Here is an 18693-nt window from a genome sequence, read left to right as displayed (position 1 = left end):
TCTAAGGAAATTGTGTCTTCAAAGGATTAAGTGGAAGTATAGCTCAGTATGGATGGTTGTGATGGAGTTTGAGCTATGGGATTTCAAAATAAATAAAGCTTCTATTTAAAACTTGATTAGAAAAAAATCAAGACACGTGTTGATTAAGAGAAGGTGTTAGAGATATTAAGTCCTCCTTATCTTATGCTTATTATGAGATATTCATCATTGTATAATGATTGTTAATTACTTGGATTAGCTCCTATTTGTAGTGTGTAGTTGAGATATTCACTCAACTAACTAGATTATTTGGCTACGATAGTCAATCTCTCTCGATGCCATATTGTGATTATAATGAAATATGAATAATAGGTTTATGTGTGCGACATTTCCATGACTATGAATTACCAATTCAAACTAAAAGCGATGGAGTAATTACGGATTGAAATGACCTTTAAATTTTACATTGCTAGGTCAATAGGGACATGCTCTCTTTTAACCACATCGAGATTTTCATGGTTGAAGGGATCATATCTAAACCTTTTATTTTAAACAGTTAGTTATGATACCATGTGCCAAACATAAACTTCTTTCTATTTGACAAAAGAGAACATTCCAATAATTTGTCAATTCAATAATGAATGGATATCTGATGAATATCCATAAAAATGGTTGCCTGATCAAGGGTGTTTCTTTATTTGGATCCTCCAACAACCTCATGATTCAATGGCCCATAATGTAATATATGTAAACATTACAATATATTTATCAACATACCTCGACGTTGGGAAAGGGAATAATGAATATAATAGAAGAAATGAAGATATTTTTATAGGGAAGGATTGATGGTAGGCGCTGATGGTAGGAGCTAGTTGTGGAATGTAAAAAAACATCTTATGAGATGTTTAGATTTCCCAAAGGCTCACACAATTCTCATAATAACATTTTACTGTTATATATATCATTCTTCCATCCAACATTAAAACCAATCTCAATTTAAATAAATAAAAAATTTAAATATATATATTATACATAAAATTTGGATATCGAGTTTATTGTCACTTTCTTATCTTAATGGCCTTTTATTTTTTACTATTATTTTGAGATCCATATGTCCCATGAATATAGTCTTTTTAAGATCAATGTCTTCCATGAATATAGTCCTTTCAAGATCCATAAATTTATGTATATAGCTATTTTTGTGATTTCCCTTCTAATTATTTGAAAAATCAATATTGATATTTATGTAGATACTTATTTTTAAAGTTTCCACTCAAATGATGGGCATCGTGTCTTTACTATAAAGGGTTTTTCGTTGGACACCTAATCCACTAAGGGTTATGGTGTGGAATGTGAAGAGTCATTAGGGTCTAAGAGACTACTTGGAATATGAAAACCAAGGGTCATAGGATTGTATCAATATGTATATCTTTGTGAATAATATGCATGCAACGCTTTATATTAATATGTCTATCCATTTGTGAATGTTTAACATAGTATGAGAGCATGCATATACCTATTGTGTTTAATAGTTTGAGCCACTCGTTTTTGTGGCCTTGCCCAACAACTAGTTTTGCGATCTTTGTTACCCTGTTGTGCCTACAAGCAATCAGAGATTCTTTCAAAAAGGACAACACAAAATTTAATTAAATCTTGGGCACTCAAAACTTCTCAGGTCTACATTTTTTCCCTTTTGATCTCTACTCTCAAACCATTTTGTGCTATTTTTATGTGCCCACTTTATCCACAACCATCTATCTAACTTTGTCATGCCCGAAAACTATTTGGTCTTGTCCTCAATCGTAATTTTACTGCTTGGCACCTAATACTATTTTTCGACTATAATCTTGAAAGAAATACCATATTGTAGAAGGGTGAATGCATGAACATGGGTTACACTTTTGGGCCAAAAGTTTTCCTCTTTTATCGAATTGAAGCCATCAAAATTCATATAAGCATTATGAATTTTGATTTAGAGTAAAAAGACAATATGTGGAGAATTATGTTGTTGTCCTAATGATATTTTTTGCAAAAAAATTTAGTGTTGTATAATTGCTTAATTTTCCATTAAATGCAATACTTGTCCTCGCAAATTTTCCCACATGTTAAGAGGTATGCATGTGTTCACGTAGCATAACTTAGTCTAAAATATGTAATTATATATATATATATATATATATATATATATATATATATATATATATATATATATATATATATATATATATATAAGCATGATCTACACAGAGATAACTAAGTTTTTCATATCAAATATTTATTTTTTTATGCAAAATTATATTTTTATTATTTTTCAAAGTTGGCGAAGTAATATTTCAATTGTATTTTGTAGACTCGTGTTTTCATAAGGTTTTTTTCAACTATTTTAAATAAATTGAAAAACCAAGGGTACTCTTTTGAAGAGGACTCATAAATGAAGATAGTGGTATTTCTTGAAAAAAATTCATTGTGTATACTTTATGTTATTTATTTTTCATTCAGCTCCTTTAAAATTGTCCAAAAAAAATTCAGGCATTATGTTTAGAAGAAATTAGATGAAAAATATCATTTGAATTCGAAAATGTTAAACTCATCTGCCATTGGATAGAGGATTCCTTCATGAATCCAACATGATCAACTTCACCACCTAAGGGCAATTTTTTCCCTAAGACTACTAGGGTAAAAAATTGTGTTGCAAAAAAAATTCTATAAGGGGTGCTAAGGGACCTAAGAAGCCCAATCGAGCTCTTTAAATTCTTGATTGACCGCTTGAATTTTAAATTCAAATAGATCCACAGATCGGACCATTTATGTGGTTAACCAGGGGCTCGATCTAGCTATTAAGCTTGATCAAGCCTCTATAAAAAACAAATCAAATCCTTATGTGAATCCCAGATCCCATAATTTAGATTTTAGAATCAATAAAGATCTAAAATTTAATCCATTAATAATTTAACCAAGTTGATATGATATTATTTTACTAAAAATGAGAATTCAACTAGATCTAGGTTATGAACAACATTAGACTTTTTTTATGTTATTGTGCCGAGAGGTACATTCTACAACCTAGTATGGGGGCAAGGTGTAAGTATGTTTGTATTCACTCAAAATATACCTTATCATGTACGTTGAATTTTAATGGATCATAAGTTTACCTTCCACAAATATTTTTACCAAATTAAAAATCCATATTTTATTATAATTTTTATTATCATGTCATGTATAAACCTTATTAAATGTGATATTAATATTAAAAAACTATTATTAATATTAATATACAGTTTGTTATATTATAATATATATTAGCTCCAAATGTACATGGGAGGTAAGAACAAAGACCTAGAGTGATAGAGGTAGAGATATAGAGGGAGTGACAATGGAGAGATGGAGATAAAGTGAGGGAGAGAGAAGAGGAGGAGTGAATAAAGGGAGAAGGAGAGGGGGGAGAGAGAGAGAGGGAGGGAGAGAGAAAGGTAAGAGAGAGAGAGGAAGACACAAAAATGGAGAGAGGGAGAGGAGGAGAGAGTGGACAAGAAAGAGGGGGTGGAGAGATGGAGTTGGAGGAAAATATAGGGAGGGAATTAGAAAGAAATATAGAGAGAGAAAGGTGGAGGGGGAGAGAGAGAGTGACAAGGTAAAGATGGGGAGAGAGTGTGTACATTTGGGGGTGAGATAGAAAGAAAAATAAGGAGAGGTAGAGAGAAGGGGGAGAGAGAATGAGAGAGGGAGGAAGATAGTGATAGAGTTGTAGGATGAAGACACACATACAAAGAGAGAGAGAGAGAGAGAGAGAGAGAGAGAGAGAGAGAGAGTAACAAGGTGGAGAGATAGAGGGAGGTGGGAGAGAAAGGGAGAGAGATGAAGGAAGAGATAGAAGACTTGAGAGGGAAGGAGAGAGAGAGGGAGGTAATAAGAAATACATAGAGAGAGAAAGGTGGAAAGAGAGAGAGTGACAAGGGTTATGGAGAGAGTGGGAGAGAGGATAGCAGGAGGGAAGAGAGATAGAAGGGGAGACTAAGGGAGAAAAGGGGAAGACGGGGGGGGGGGGGGGGGAGAGGGGAGAGAGAAGGGGAAGACAGGGGGGGGGGGAGGAGAGGGAGAGGGAGGGAGTTATAGGTAGATATGGAGGAACAATGTGTATGTTTGTGGGGTGATATAGAGAGACAAAGAAGGAGAGAAAGAGGGAGATATAGAGATATAGATGGAAGGAGAGAGAACGAGTAAGAGAGAGATCGAGAGAGGGAGGGAGGGAGATATAGATAGATGTGAAGAGAGAGATAATTTGTGTTTGGAAGGGTGATACAAAGAGACAAAGAAGGAGAGATGGAGGGAGATATAGATATAAATGGAGGGGGGAGAGAAAGGGAAGAAAATTTGTTTGCACTAGATGCATTGGTTTTAGTGTAGATGTTGATTTCTAATCCTATTTGATTTCTTGCATTAGATGCATTGATTTATATGTAGATGTAGATTTATAATTCTATTTTATTTCTTGCATTAGATGCATTGATTTCGGTGCAGATGTTGATTCTCAATCCTATTTCATTGTTAGCACTAGATACATTGATTTCAGTGTAGATGTTGATTTCTAACCTTATTTGAATGCTTGCATTAGATGCATTGATTTCAATGTAGATGTTGATTTCTAATCCTATTTGACTGTTTGCATTAGATGCATTGATTTCAGTGTAGATGTTTACTTCTCATCCTATCTGATTGTTTCCATTAGATGCATTGATTGTGAAAATCTTGATTTATGATTTGATGTAACTAGATGTATGGTGCACATTAATTTCAAAGTAATGAGATTAAAATTGTGCTTTGATTTCGGTGTAACAAAAAAAATATTGATGACGTACTCTAATTTCTATGTTATAGTAATTCAGCCATAAATAAAATACTTGAATTTTCATCTCAAATAAAATGTTCACTTAATTGAAATGATTGTTTCTTGAAACTATAAATGATTTGTAATATTACTACATCCTTATTATTCTCATTTTCCATGCTTCATATTCGATTGTTAAATGTGCAACAAATAGAACACACACACACACCTATTGTTTTTTGTAAGCTTGGTGAGACTACATATTCATCATGTCCAATATATCACCCCAACCGGGGCAGGGAATTAAACCACTAACTTCACATCAGTGAGTGCCTTAACAAATCACCCAATCACCATCTATTCAAGACCCCTTGGACCACACACACCCATAAGGTTATGACTAAGCTCTTGTAGATAACCTCAAACAAAATAAAACTGAATAAAATTTATTTGTAACTTTTATATCTTCACATCTTTTAAAATTGAATAAAAGTTATTTCAATCATATCTGAGTTTTTTAAAATTGAATAGGAAGTATTTCAATCATAAGGAATTGATTGAAATACTTGGATAGCAAAGTAAATTTAGGAAAGTTGATAACATAATATAAAATTATAGAAATGTTACGATATATTGTTTTTTGACCTATATTAAATTCCAATATGATTCACTTATATCATGTTATGACTAAGCTCTTAATCTCAAAATAAATAATATTGAATACAACTTATTTGTTGTTTACAAGACATATTTTAAAATTGAATAAAACTTATTCAATCTTATTTGTGTTTTTTAATTGAACCTTGAGATTTAAGAAATTGATTGAAATAATTAAAAAAGTTAACCATGCAATGGTATATTGGCGGGTCACAAAAACTTTCATATATAGATTTTTTATTGTAATATGGATGACTTTCTCATAATTTATTTTTAAAATTGAATTATATAATAACATACATGTTTATTGCACTAAAAGACACTTTCTACAAGCCAATATGAAGCATGATTGTAATTATTTCCATGCTCAATATAAAATTGATACATGATAATATATTTTAGTTCATTTTAAGTATCAAAGTGGCTCACGTCATAGTAAGATTGTACTTATATCATATTATGACTAATCTCTTGTAGATGACTTCAAAAGAAATAAAATTGAGTAAAATTTATTTTTCATTTACAACACATCTTTTAAAATTGAATAAAACTTATTTCAATTTCATTTGTGTTTTTTAATTGAACCTTGATGTTTAAGAAATCTCATATTTAATTATATATAAAATTAAATATATATCGTTAATTATTTTTTTGCATATTAAATTGCAATACCCGTGATTTAAATATCATGTTATGACTAAGCTCTAGTAGATGACCTCAAAATAAATAAATAAATAAAACTTATTTGTTGTTTACCAAACATCTTTTAAAATTGAATTTAAAACTTATTCCAATCCTATTTGTGTCTTTTAATTCAACCATCATATATTTTAGTTCATTTTAAGTATCGAAGTGACTTGCATCATAATTTAAGATTGCACTTGTTTTCTTAGTTTATGAGACTAGAAATCAAAATTGTTATATTTTTAAATAAAAGTTATAGTATATAGAAATTTTTTTGAACTGGCGAAATAATTTTAATAGGTCCATGGACTTAAAAAGTTAATGAACATCCATAAATTGAAATAATGAATGTATCAATTAACTATCCATATGAAAATATATACAAAATACAAATATGACATAAAGCTCCATAAGCTGAAATAGCGTCCATGTACATCCAAAAAAATTCCATGTATGAAAATATACAATGTTGGTATCACATGTGAATGTGCCCTATGAAATGGGTATGAAAATATACAAACTATCCACTTTAAGTACCACCAAAATTCCTATGTGAGTTCCACTGCGTAAACTATGTGTCCACAATTTGGTACTGCAATATAACACATTCAAATTCAAACAAGTTAGATCATTATTTGTACAAAAGAAACAATATGGACATAAATGATTTTGAGCCAATTTTTTAATTACATATATGAATCTACTATCCTCACTCGAGTCCAAATGCAAGTCAGATAGGATGGGGGTTTGATGAATCTGGGTTTGGTGCTCCCCTGCCTATGGCTCAAAGATTGGGGCCTACATCCATGGACCTACATTGTTAATGCCTTTATACCCAACATCCCACTCATGTGTCCACATAACCCCAATGTCGACATTGCTCTGCATATGATCCCGTGTATGAAATGGAAAAGACAAATTGTAATTATTCTATGAATTAATTAGCATGCATGTAACTTGAAAAAAGAAAATGTTGAAATCTTAGGAATAAAAAATCTTACCTCAATTTCTATTCCATGTGGTTGTACATAATGACTCTCCTCCTCATAAGTTTTATGAGGTGAAGGTGGAGGTGGAGGTGGAGGAGAATCCATGGAAACATGCACTCGTGGAGGATGGCCTAGCTGATCAATTTCCCCCTTTGATGACCTCATAAGCTCATCCATGTAGTTGGAGCCCTGTGTCTACATGTTATCATGAAATTATTAATATAAATGAAATATAATATTAACTAAATTAATATAAATAATTATGCATCATTTGTCGATAAGAGTCAAAGTTTCATATATATATATATATATATATATATATAGATATAGATATAGATATATGTACTTTGTCTATGTCACGTGAGTCGTGTACCCTCCAAGTGTCACGAATGGTATCATGACACATACGTGCATATGAAAAAAGTTGGTCAATGAGTAAACTTCTGAGAACTAAATCATCATATAAAGGAAGTGGCAGCTCATGACGCAATGGTGGTGGCTTGCTAATCTCTCCATGAAATGCAACATGTGCACTGACCAATGTCATCTGAATGCTGTCTGCAATGGTATCCCTGGTGAGCTGTGATGACTTCTTTAGCTATGTCAGAAATACTACACTCCGAGACTGTAGCAGAAACAATCTCAGAGGTGGTGGTACATGCCCAAGTTCCTTATGAGCCCCCTTGTGATCATATGTACATCCTTAGCCGACTCCATAATAATGAGATCTGGTATCAATGTAATCTGGCCGCATATGTAACACGAGCTCTACATATATATGCTTGGAAAAATAAAGGGCAACTTGGCTATGGTGGGGGAATTGGACCCAAGCTCTAATGAATCAATCATACACAAAAGGGATTGCATCAACATTGTTAAAATATTTGAGTAGAATCAAACCTTTATGTCTAGCAGTGCGACCTGGAGGGATGTCAAACAACTCCCCATGAACATCAATGTTCTTGGTGGCCTCTATCGCCACCTCCCAAGTATGTGGGCATCTAACGTTGCCTCCTAATTATTCATATGAAATGTAGGAGGTGGATCTGTGGGCTCGACCTCTAATATGTCTCGATTAACCTATTGATGCTTTCCAACATCAAAGACAAACTAAGCCTAATAGGTGAATTAGCAGGGATGTCAAGAAACTCTCGTGTGATCCACATATGTTGGATCATAACATCCTCCAATCTCATACTAGTTGTAGCATCATCCCACAAAGGGATCAATGTTTCACTCTGATCCTTAGCTTCACCTTTCTACGGGTCTGCAAATCATAAACATAACTTAACATATATATTTAAAAAACTAGAAGTATAATAACATATACATTAAATTCAAACACATCAACTGAAGACAATTTAAAAATTAGAGACAATTTCAAGATATCAACGCATAAAGTTTAAAAATGATTTTAAAATGTAGGATTGGTAACTAAAACATGTGAAGAAGGTCCACTATCGATAGCATGATCTTCAACAAAGAAAAAAACACTACCTATTGGCATTATGACACATATTTGGCACTATGCCACAGGTGTTGTCCTTGATGGAAAATCTCTCAGATGACAGATCAAGTTCAGACTCACAGATTGAAGAAAGAGAGGTATATGCAAGTTCCCCATTAACCAAGCCATGTGTACACACAGGTTAGTAGACCAAAAGGTGCGTATAACGTACACATGCACTATCATAGAAGGAAAGGCGCGTACATGTTGGAAAAGTAAGTTTTGGTCCGTGGTATTTGGTCCATGGTATTTTGATCCATGGTATTGGTCGAAGATCTTAAGGCTTGAAGTGAAGTATCATTATGTGGTTTTGATCGTTTATCTGAATAACTGGCGCATGTTGTAGTCGGTAAATATGATGATCTAGGTATAACTAAAGTATGAAATTGTTGTAAAGTTTAAATCAACATTTACAAATCTGTACGCAGGTTCACTTTAGAAAAAGAGTGTATACACGTTGGTTCTGCATATCAAAACAACGTATACATATTAGATTTGATTTGCAAAACTATACGCAGGTTCATCTTGCGAAAACTACGTATGCACACAGGTTCGACACATTGAAGTAGTGTATGCCTCATAAAATATGTTTTGGCTGCTTTTGTTTACTGTTGCAGTGTTCTGGCTTCTGGTTACTATATTTTGGTTACAGGATTCTGAAAGATCAGATTGAAGGGTTGTCAAAGTGATTGGTTGATTCAGGTGTGGTTGGTGCAAAGGAGATTAGTTGATTTGATGATTGAATGATGTTATTGATGGATCCAGTCTGAAAATTTATGAAATGTGGTCCCTGGAAGAAAAGAGAAGGTTGTAGCCTTCTGTAGGCTAGCACCTACATACTAGTAAACATATTAGCTAGTACAAGAGCTAGGGGGTTGTAGCTCCCTTCCAGGAGAAGCTGGAGAACAAGAGAAGGTTGTAGCCTTCTGCAGGTAAAAGCCTGCATATTGGTATAAGATTGCACGAGTACCAAATTGTAAAAAGAAGTTTCTAATTTAAAAAAAGATAGAGACGATTACAGCAAGTGGTTTTCACCCACATTGGGTTTCCACCTTATATCTTGTGTTCATGTGTGTGACTGTCTGTTCTGTTTTTACTGCACTTGGTTACTATTTATATGGTTCTGATGCATTAATTAAAGATCAACATATGATGACTTAACTGAATCATAAATTTGCAGGATATACACTAGTTGTCTTAAACACAGTTGCGTATACACGCGAGTTTCATTAACTGAAGTAGCGTATATGAATTTGATTATGGAAATGAAAAATATTGACTTGCTAATACTAATTCACCCCCCCTCTCAGTATCATTTCCAACAATTGGTATCAGAGCAGGTCCTTCAGCAGAAGCTTGATCGCTTGAAGGAAGATCCATCATCATGAGTAACCACAAAAGAGAGGGATCGATCAGACCACCAATCTTTGATGAGAGAAACTTCATTTATTGTAAGGTAAGAACCATAACCTATCTTCAATCTCTTGGAATAGATGTCTGTGAAATCGTAGAAGGAGGATATACATTTCCATCAACAATTCCTATAGATGCGGCAGGTAAAAAGCAATATGAAACCAATGCCAAGGCTGTCAATACATTATTGGGATGTCTGTCACAATCAGAATTTGTCAAAGTTATGCAGCTCAAATCCACCAAAGAAATATGGGACAAGATCATTCTAAGATATGAAGGAGACACTCAGGTAAAACGTGCAAGACTGCAAACTCTCAGAATCCAATATGAAACTCTCAAAATGCACAATGATGAAAGTACAACTAGTTACTTCTTACGTATGGATGAGATTGTTAATTGCATGAAGAATTTGGGTGAAGAGATAAAAGAAGTTGCTTTAGTTGAAAAGGTTTAAGATCTTTGTCTACTAAGTTTGAATCAAAAGTATCTACCATAGAAGAGAAGCAGGATCTTCAAACTATTACTATGACACAGTTGCACGAAATCTTAACTGCTTTTGAAATGAGAAAAGGAGGTCCATCAAATATGAGAGAAGTTGCACTTAAAGCTTCAATTTCACCCTCAAGAGTCTCAGCAGAAGCTTCAAGGATGTCTGAACATGAAGGAGAAATTCCTATAGAGACAGATCCAAGAGAAGAAGAAAGAGTCTTCAGAAAGGCTTTCTTGGACCTCACTGAAATGGTGAGGATATTGTACCAAGAAAGAAATGAGAAATCGGCTGGAGAAGGGTCCAAACATCCACATGAAGGAGAGGGCTCTTCAGGAGGTAAGAAGGATGATGATCATTCCAAGAAAGGACATGGAGGAAATGGTGATCCACCACCCCCATCTTCACCTTCTTCCTCTTCATCTTCGTCTTCTTCTGTTCATAAGCATAGATCCTCTGGAAAAAGTCCTTTTTTGAAGCTTGATGTAAAATTCGAATTACCTATGTTTAATGGTGAAGTGAATGCAGAAAAGCTTGACAACTGGATTAGGCAGTTGGAAGTTTACTTGAGGATCCAAAATATGCATGATGATGCCACAAAGATTCAGTTGGCTTCTTTGAGAATGGATGGAGCAGCATTGGTCTGGTGGGAGGCCAAGACTAAAGAGGAGATCAAGAAATTTGGTAAGGTTACCTTAACATGGCCTGAATTTCTGTTAGCCATTAGAAAACAGTTTTATCCTCTTGCTCACATGCAGAAAGCCATTATGAATTGGCAAAATTTCAGACAACTTAAGGGTCAGAGTGTCCAAGACTACACCCAAGAATTCAGGAGAAGAGCTCTCTTGTTAGGGGTAGATTTACAGACCCAAGAAACCTTGCTGAAATACATCGGTGGCTTGCATAGCTACCTTAGACACATCATCTTGATGTTTAACCCTACTAGCCTGGAAGAGGTTTGTGTCCAAGCTACCCATTTAGAGGCAAGGGGAAAAAACACATTTGAAGAGGGTAGAAACAAGCCCCCCAAGGGGAAAAACAAAGAGAAAACCTCCAAGGGAAAGGGCAAAAAGAATGCATCTGTCAAACAGGAGAGTGAGAAAGTGATCTGTAAACACTATTCTAAACCAGGTCATGAGGAGAAAAACTGTTGGAAATTATATCCTGAAAAAAGAACTCAATTTAACAAATCCAAAGGGAAACAGAAAACTGCTACTACTACATCTACACCACAAGATTTAGGGGAAGATTCAGGTGATGAAACCAAAATTACAGCCATGGGTTTGAAAAACTTGAAGGAAAAAGAAATTGAAACTCAAGCCAGCACTAGTACCTCAAACTGCCATGTACAAGCTCCTAATGAGGAAGAAAGAATTGAACTGTTTCATGTGAGGGTGATTTCAAAACATACTAAAATTGACACACTTTTTGATAGTGGGTCACAAGCAAACCTTATATCAGAGGACTTGGTCAAGCAGCTTAAACTTGAGACCATTCCACATCCGAAGCCATATCCACTTGGATGGATTTGCAAGGATGCAAATTTACAAGTTTCAAGAAAGTGCACATTGCGCTTTACAATTACTGCACATTTTATTGACACAGTTGAACTTGATGTGGTACCTTTTGATATAGCAGGAATTGTTTTGGGAAGTCCTTACTTGTTTGACAGGAAAGCTATCTTTCATCGCCATGAAAACAAATATCATCTGTTCAAAGATGCCAAGGAGTTCATTGTTAGAGCTCATCGCAAGAAGACAAATATAGCGATGGTGAATGCAGGACAGGTAAAAAGGCTGGTCAATTCAAGTAAGAATTTTGTTCTTCTTATGATTAAGCCCATGGTTGATGTGAATCATGAGTCATTTGACAATTGTGATCGAAAACTTAAATCAGATCTGTATGATGTAGTTGATGCATATCATGAGATGTTTCAGGAGCCAATAGGTTTGCCTCCTAAGAGGGAGATTCAACATGAAATCCATTTGCATCCAGATTGTCCTCTTCCAAACATAGGCATGTACCGCATGTCTATTATGGAGAATGCTGAAATAAAGAAGAAAATCAAGGACTTGTTGGACAAGGGTTTCATAAGGCCAAGTACTTCGCCATGTGGGTCACCGATTGTATTGATTCCAAAGAAAGATGGAACTTGGCGTATGTGTGTTGATTTCAGGGCCTTGAACAAGATAACAGTAAAGAATCGTTACCCACTCCCAAGGATAGATGATTTGCTAGACCAGCTGAAAGATGCTCGATATTTCACTAAGCTAGACTTGCGTAGTGGATATCATCAAGTAAGGATTGAAGAAAGTGACATTTGGAAGATAGCCTTTAAAACCAAACAAGGACTCTTTGAGTGGCTTGTGATGCCATTTGGTTTGTGCAATGCACCTGCAACTTTCATGTGGGTAATGGATGATGTCTTGCATCCTTTTCTTGATGATTTCATTATTGTCTACTTAGATGACATCTTAATTTTCAGCAAGTCTAGAGAAGATCATGTCATGCATGTTAGAAAAGTACTCGATGTTTTGAAGAAGAATCAATTATTTCTTAAAATGTCAAAGTGTGAATTTGGAAAGACTTCTTTGGTTTATTTGGGACACATAGTAGGAGGAGGTGCTTTGAGAATTGATCCTGCTAAGATTGAGGCTATTGTGAAGTGGCCTACTCCCAAATCCATAACAGAGGTAAGAATTTTTTTGGGTGCAGCTCAATATTGGAGGAAGTTTATCTCTAACTTCTCTTCTATAGCAGCTCCTATGCATGCAGTGACAAGTGTGAAGCATGCTTTCCAATGGGGAGGCAAGCAGCAAAAAGCTTTCAAATCTTTGAAAGAGAAGATTAGTTCAGCTCCAGTCCTTGCATTACCGGATTTGAGACAGCCATTTGAGATAGAAACTGATGCTAGTGATTATGCTATGGGTGCAGTTGTTCTACAGCATGGTAAGCCTATTGCTTTTCATTCTGAAACTTTTAATGGTGTTGTTGTAAATTATCCTACATATGATAAGGAGTTGTATGCATTGGTACAAAGCGTCAAAAAGTGGAAACACTACTTGATGGGCAAAGAAATTGTTATACATACCGACCATCAGCCCTTACAGTACTTGCAATCACAAAGCAAGTTACATCAGTCACGACACTTCAGATGGATGGGCTTCTTGCAACAGTTCCATTTGGTAATAAGGTATAAGAAAGGTACTTTGAATAAGGTTGTTGATATGCTTTCAAGGCCTATTATTGGTGTTGTTACTTTACTTAAGTATGATTCCCTTGTACATGATAGTTACATAGAACAATATGCATCTGATGATGACTTTAAAGATGTGTATGCTAACTTGAGTAAAGGAAATCATGTAGAGGAAAATGACTATGACATGCATAACAATTTGTTGTTTCATTTGGGCAAGTTGTGTATACCACAGGGGGAGAGAATAAATGTCATAAGAGAAGCTCATTTTTCTCTCATTGCTGGCCATTTTGGTGTGAGCAAAACAGTTGCACATCTACAGAGGTATTGCTATTGGCCTCGCATGGTAGATTCTGTTTCAAGGTTCATAAGAGGTTGTTCATTATGTGCTACAAGCAAGCCTAGCAACAGGAAGCTTGGTTTGTATACTCCTTTGCTAGTACCTTCTAAACCATGGGAGAGCATCTCTATGGATTTTGTAGGAGGTTTGCCAAAATCGCGAAAGCAGCATGATTATTTATATGTAGTAGTTGATCGTTTCAGCAAAATGTGTATACTTATGCCTTGTATGAAAACTATAACTGCTGAACAAACTGCTGAATTATTTTTTCATCATGTATGGATTCACTTTGGTTTGCTTACTTCCATTATTAGTGACAGGGATTCCAGATTTGTGGGGAATTTTTGGTCCAACCTATGGGAGATGATGGACACAAAGTTGAAGAAAAGTACTGCTTTCCATCCGCAAACAGATGGACAAACCGAAGTTGTGAACAGAACCATTGTGCACCTCTTGAGAGGTTATTGCAGCAAGCATCCCAAGCTTTGGGATGAACATTTGCACTACATACATCATGCTTACAATTGTGCCAAGCACTCTTCCACAAACACCTCACCGTTTGAAGCTTGTTTTGGTTACTTGCCAAAATCACCTCTTGATTTCATTCTTGAGAAAGATGTTGCCATTGAGGGACATAGTGACATTGACAAAGCTCGTTCATTCATTGAAAGAATTCAGCAAATACATCAGCAAATTCAAGAACAGCTTGACAAGAGTCAAGGCAAGTACAAGGAAAGACACAACAAGCATAGAGTCGATCACAAGTTTCAAGAAGGAGATGAGGTATGGCTGTACATTAGTAAGGAAAGGATGCAAGGAGAAGGTAAAAAGCTGAAGCCTATTCGTTATGGTCCATTCAAAATCCTCAAGAAGGTTGGAAATAATGCTTTTCAATTAGATTTGCCTTCCTACATGCAAATGTATTCTGTTGTCAATGTGGAGAACTTACGTTTGTATGAACCTCCTTTGATTGTTGATCATGAAAATGCTGTTCAGCTGCCATCTATAGAAGATTTCTCGCCAGAATTCTTAGATGAGATGAAAGAAGATACAATCCTTGACAGAAGGACACGCACTTCAAGGAGGGGCAGTGTAGATTATGTTCGGGTTGGTTTCAAAGGCAGCAAACCGAACAAGGCAAAGTGGATGGAGGTGGACAGAGTGAGGGAGCTGTACCCTCACCTCTTTAATAGGTAGTTGAAGGCTTTTGGGGTCCAAAAGCTTCCCAATGGGGAGGCGTGATCAGGTGCTCATGTCCTAAGTGTCGTAAAATTCTCAAAATTTAAAGTGTTTAGAACTAGTTCAAAGTTGAATGACTAGAAATTTCTCGTCTTCCTGATTCTGGTGCCGCAAACGGTTCGAAAAACGGTCGCTGTATGAGGAAGTTATGGCAAAAAGAAGAATTTGTCCATAACATTAGAAAAATATTCTTCCGGCACGAAATCCGAGGCAACCACACAAACATTAAATGTAACTGCAGCTAAGTTGGCGAGATTTTGGCAGGAGCGCCAAATTTGGCAGATTCGCCATAATTGGCGGAGCTATTTGGAGTTAACTAAAGTTAGCTGGAGTTTTTCTAGGGGCAAATTGGAGAAACTTTAAATGGCCATAACTTTGGCTAGGAAAGTCGGTTTTGGACGATTTTTTCTATTTTATTTTGGGTATTTTCGACCTTCTGAAGCCATTGGTGCAGGTATTATAGTCATCTGAGGTCATTTTGTAGAGGTTTTGGAGCCGTGAAAGTTCTAGGAGCCACCAGGGCCCAGTGTTGTGAAGACTGTATAGGGTTGTAGGTATCCATTGGAGGTGATCCAATAGTCAATCCTGAAGGATTCAAGTGTTTTGAATCCATTTTTACCACCTATTTCTCCTGTAGATGCTTCTATTCAGCTATATTTTCAATTTGAGCATTTAATAAAAACAAGGACAAGCCCGGTTGGGAGCTTTGGACCCAGTAGACGTAGCCCTAGAGGGGGTGAACTGATTTATCAACTTCTTTTGCATTTGTGGTTGATTTATTTTGCAGAACAAATTCATTTTAATGTGTTAAATAGTAAAAGGAAATAACTCTGCTATGCTTAAATGGGTCATGAACAGCTGAAAATTTCGTGTGTTTTCTTTCTACAAGACATGGAAATATTTTAAACATGTTTAATTCTGAATTGAATACCTTGCAAACAGAGGAAGAAGCAAACTTTGTCAAGAACCTCCAATGGGGTTCTAGAAGATTCAGAGGTAAACTACCTTTCAAATGTTTTTCTTGTGGAAGAGTCGGTCATTATGCTGCCAAATGTCCTCATAAACATAAGCTTGGTAAAGGTAAGGAATCAACTAAATGGAATAGAAAACAAAGTGTAAGTAAGAAGAGCTACTATACGCATGAAGATAGCGATGGTTTATCAATTAGTGATGAATATGAAAATAGTAATGACTATATACTTTTGATGGCTTTTGAAGATGATGATTTCTTGGATGCTTTAGATGAAGATGACCTTTATGAAGAAATATCTAAACTCAAAATATGTTTAGAAGAAAAGAATATGATTATAGATACTTTGACATTCCAACTTGTAGAAAGAGAAAAACACAATGAAAAACTAGAATGTGAAATTGTGGGTCTAAGAAAGGATATTGAGAAAACAAAAACTCTCAATCTTAGATTTACTAAAGGATAAAAAACATTAAACAAAATTATCAAAGTGCAGCATTCTCCTCTAATAAAGACAGGTCTTGGATATACTGAAGAAGCATCTCAAGCACAGAAGCCATCAACCTACACTAAAAGCAATCTTGATGCAGCAAAGAGCAATGAACAGTTTGACAATCATCAGCAAAGGCATGAAGCAGATCACTAGGTAAATCAGGCTCAATTTACTTCAAGGATGAATAGAAGCTACAACCAATCTCAGGTAAATCATACTCAATTTGCTTCAAGAATGAATATCAATAGAAACTACAATCACCAAGTCAGTAGATTCAAGAATCACAGGAACTTCTTTAATGGCCAATGTTTTTCATGTCATAAATTTGGACACAAAGCTGCTCAATGTGTTTCTTATAATACCATCATGACTAGATAAGCATGAAATCAAAGGAATGTGACAGGGATCATGAAACAGACCTACAATAACTTTTCTCTTCTTGAAAATGAAATAGAATGCTCTATCTGCACAACTTTGGTCATGAAGAATCTAAATGCAGGAGTAAATTTTGGCAAATATCTTAGAAGGAGCAAACTTCACTAAATCCAAAAATATGGAGAAAGAAAGAACCGTAAACAGAAAGATGTGGTATAGCCTTATATTCAGAAGGACAAGAAAATCAGTGGTACATCGACAATGGATGCTCAAAACACATGACAGGTAACAAAGAAAAATTTCAGTCATATAATGCCTTAGAAAAGGAAAAGAAGGTCTCATTTGGAAATGACACTCCTACTGTTATACAAGGTAAAGGTTCTATTCTCTTAAAAGAAAAAGTTAAAACTGGGAATGTTATGTATGTTGATGGTCTAAAGCATAACCTATTGAGTGTCAGTCAAATGTGTGATCAAGGAAAAGAAGTAGTATTTCAATCAAATGGATGTGTTGTTCGTGAGCTTGATACAGGAGAAACTGTGATCAAAGGTATAAGAACTCTAAACAACTTATACATACTCAAGGGAGGACAACAACATTGCTATCTAAGCAAAAATGATGAACACTGGCTATGGCATAGAATATTGGGGCATCTAAGCTTCTCTCAAATAAGAAAAGCATGTAGATTCCAGGCTGTTTGTGATCTTCCTGATATCAGCATCCTAGAAAATACAATATGAAAATCATGTCAATTTCGTAAGCAAACCAGAACACACTTCCCCGAAAAGGAAGGATCAGCTAGTAAGCCTCTTGAACTTGTTCATACTGATTTATGTAGATCATCAAGGAAAAATGGAGAAGAATACTTTATATTGTTCATTGATAATTTTTACAGATTGTGTTGGATAGGACTTATAAAGCATAAAGATGAAGCATTTGAAAAATTAAAAGCCTTCAAAGCCTTGGTTGAAAATGAATCAGATCGCAAAATCAAATGCCTCAGATTTGATCGAGGAGGGGAAATTACCTCGGACGAATTCTTTGAATTTTGTGAAGTACATGGAATAAAAAGGAAACTCTCCATTGCAAGGACTCCTCAGCAAAATGGAGTGGATGAAGGATGAATAGAACTATTCAAAAAATGGCTCGTGCTATGCTAGATGAGTTTGGAACTCTTGCAACCTTCTGGGTTGAAGCTGCATTCGCTTCCGTCACTATTCTCAACCACGAAAATGTTCAGGTAAGTAGCACTCAAACTCCACATGAACTTTGGTATGGTAAGACTCCTACTGTAAAATACTTCAAAGTCTTTGGAAGCAAATGTTACATCGAAAGGACTGATGAAAAACTTGGAAAGTTTGAACCCAGAGTAGATGAAGGCATTCTCCTTGGTTACTATTCCCGAAGTAAAGGATATAAATGTTATAATAAAAGACATGGGAAAATTATTGAAAGTATTGATGTTGTGGTTGATGAAGCATGTAAAAATCCAAAGCAAGTAAAAACCGAAGATTGTGAAGAAGATTAGGATTATCCTCC

The sequence above is a fragment of the Pinus tabuliformis genome, chromosome J (genome assembly GCF_031772625.1).
Source record: "Pinus tabuliformis cultivar Carrire ecotype Pingquan chromosome J, CPIR1, whole genome shotgun sequence".
Classification (NCBI taxonomy): Eukaryota; Viridiplantae; Streptophyta; class Pinopsida; order Pinales; family Pinaceae; genus Pinus; species Pinus tabuliformis.
The sequence above is the reverse complement of the archived record's forward strand: the minus strand, read 5'-3'. Positions refer to the sequence as shown.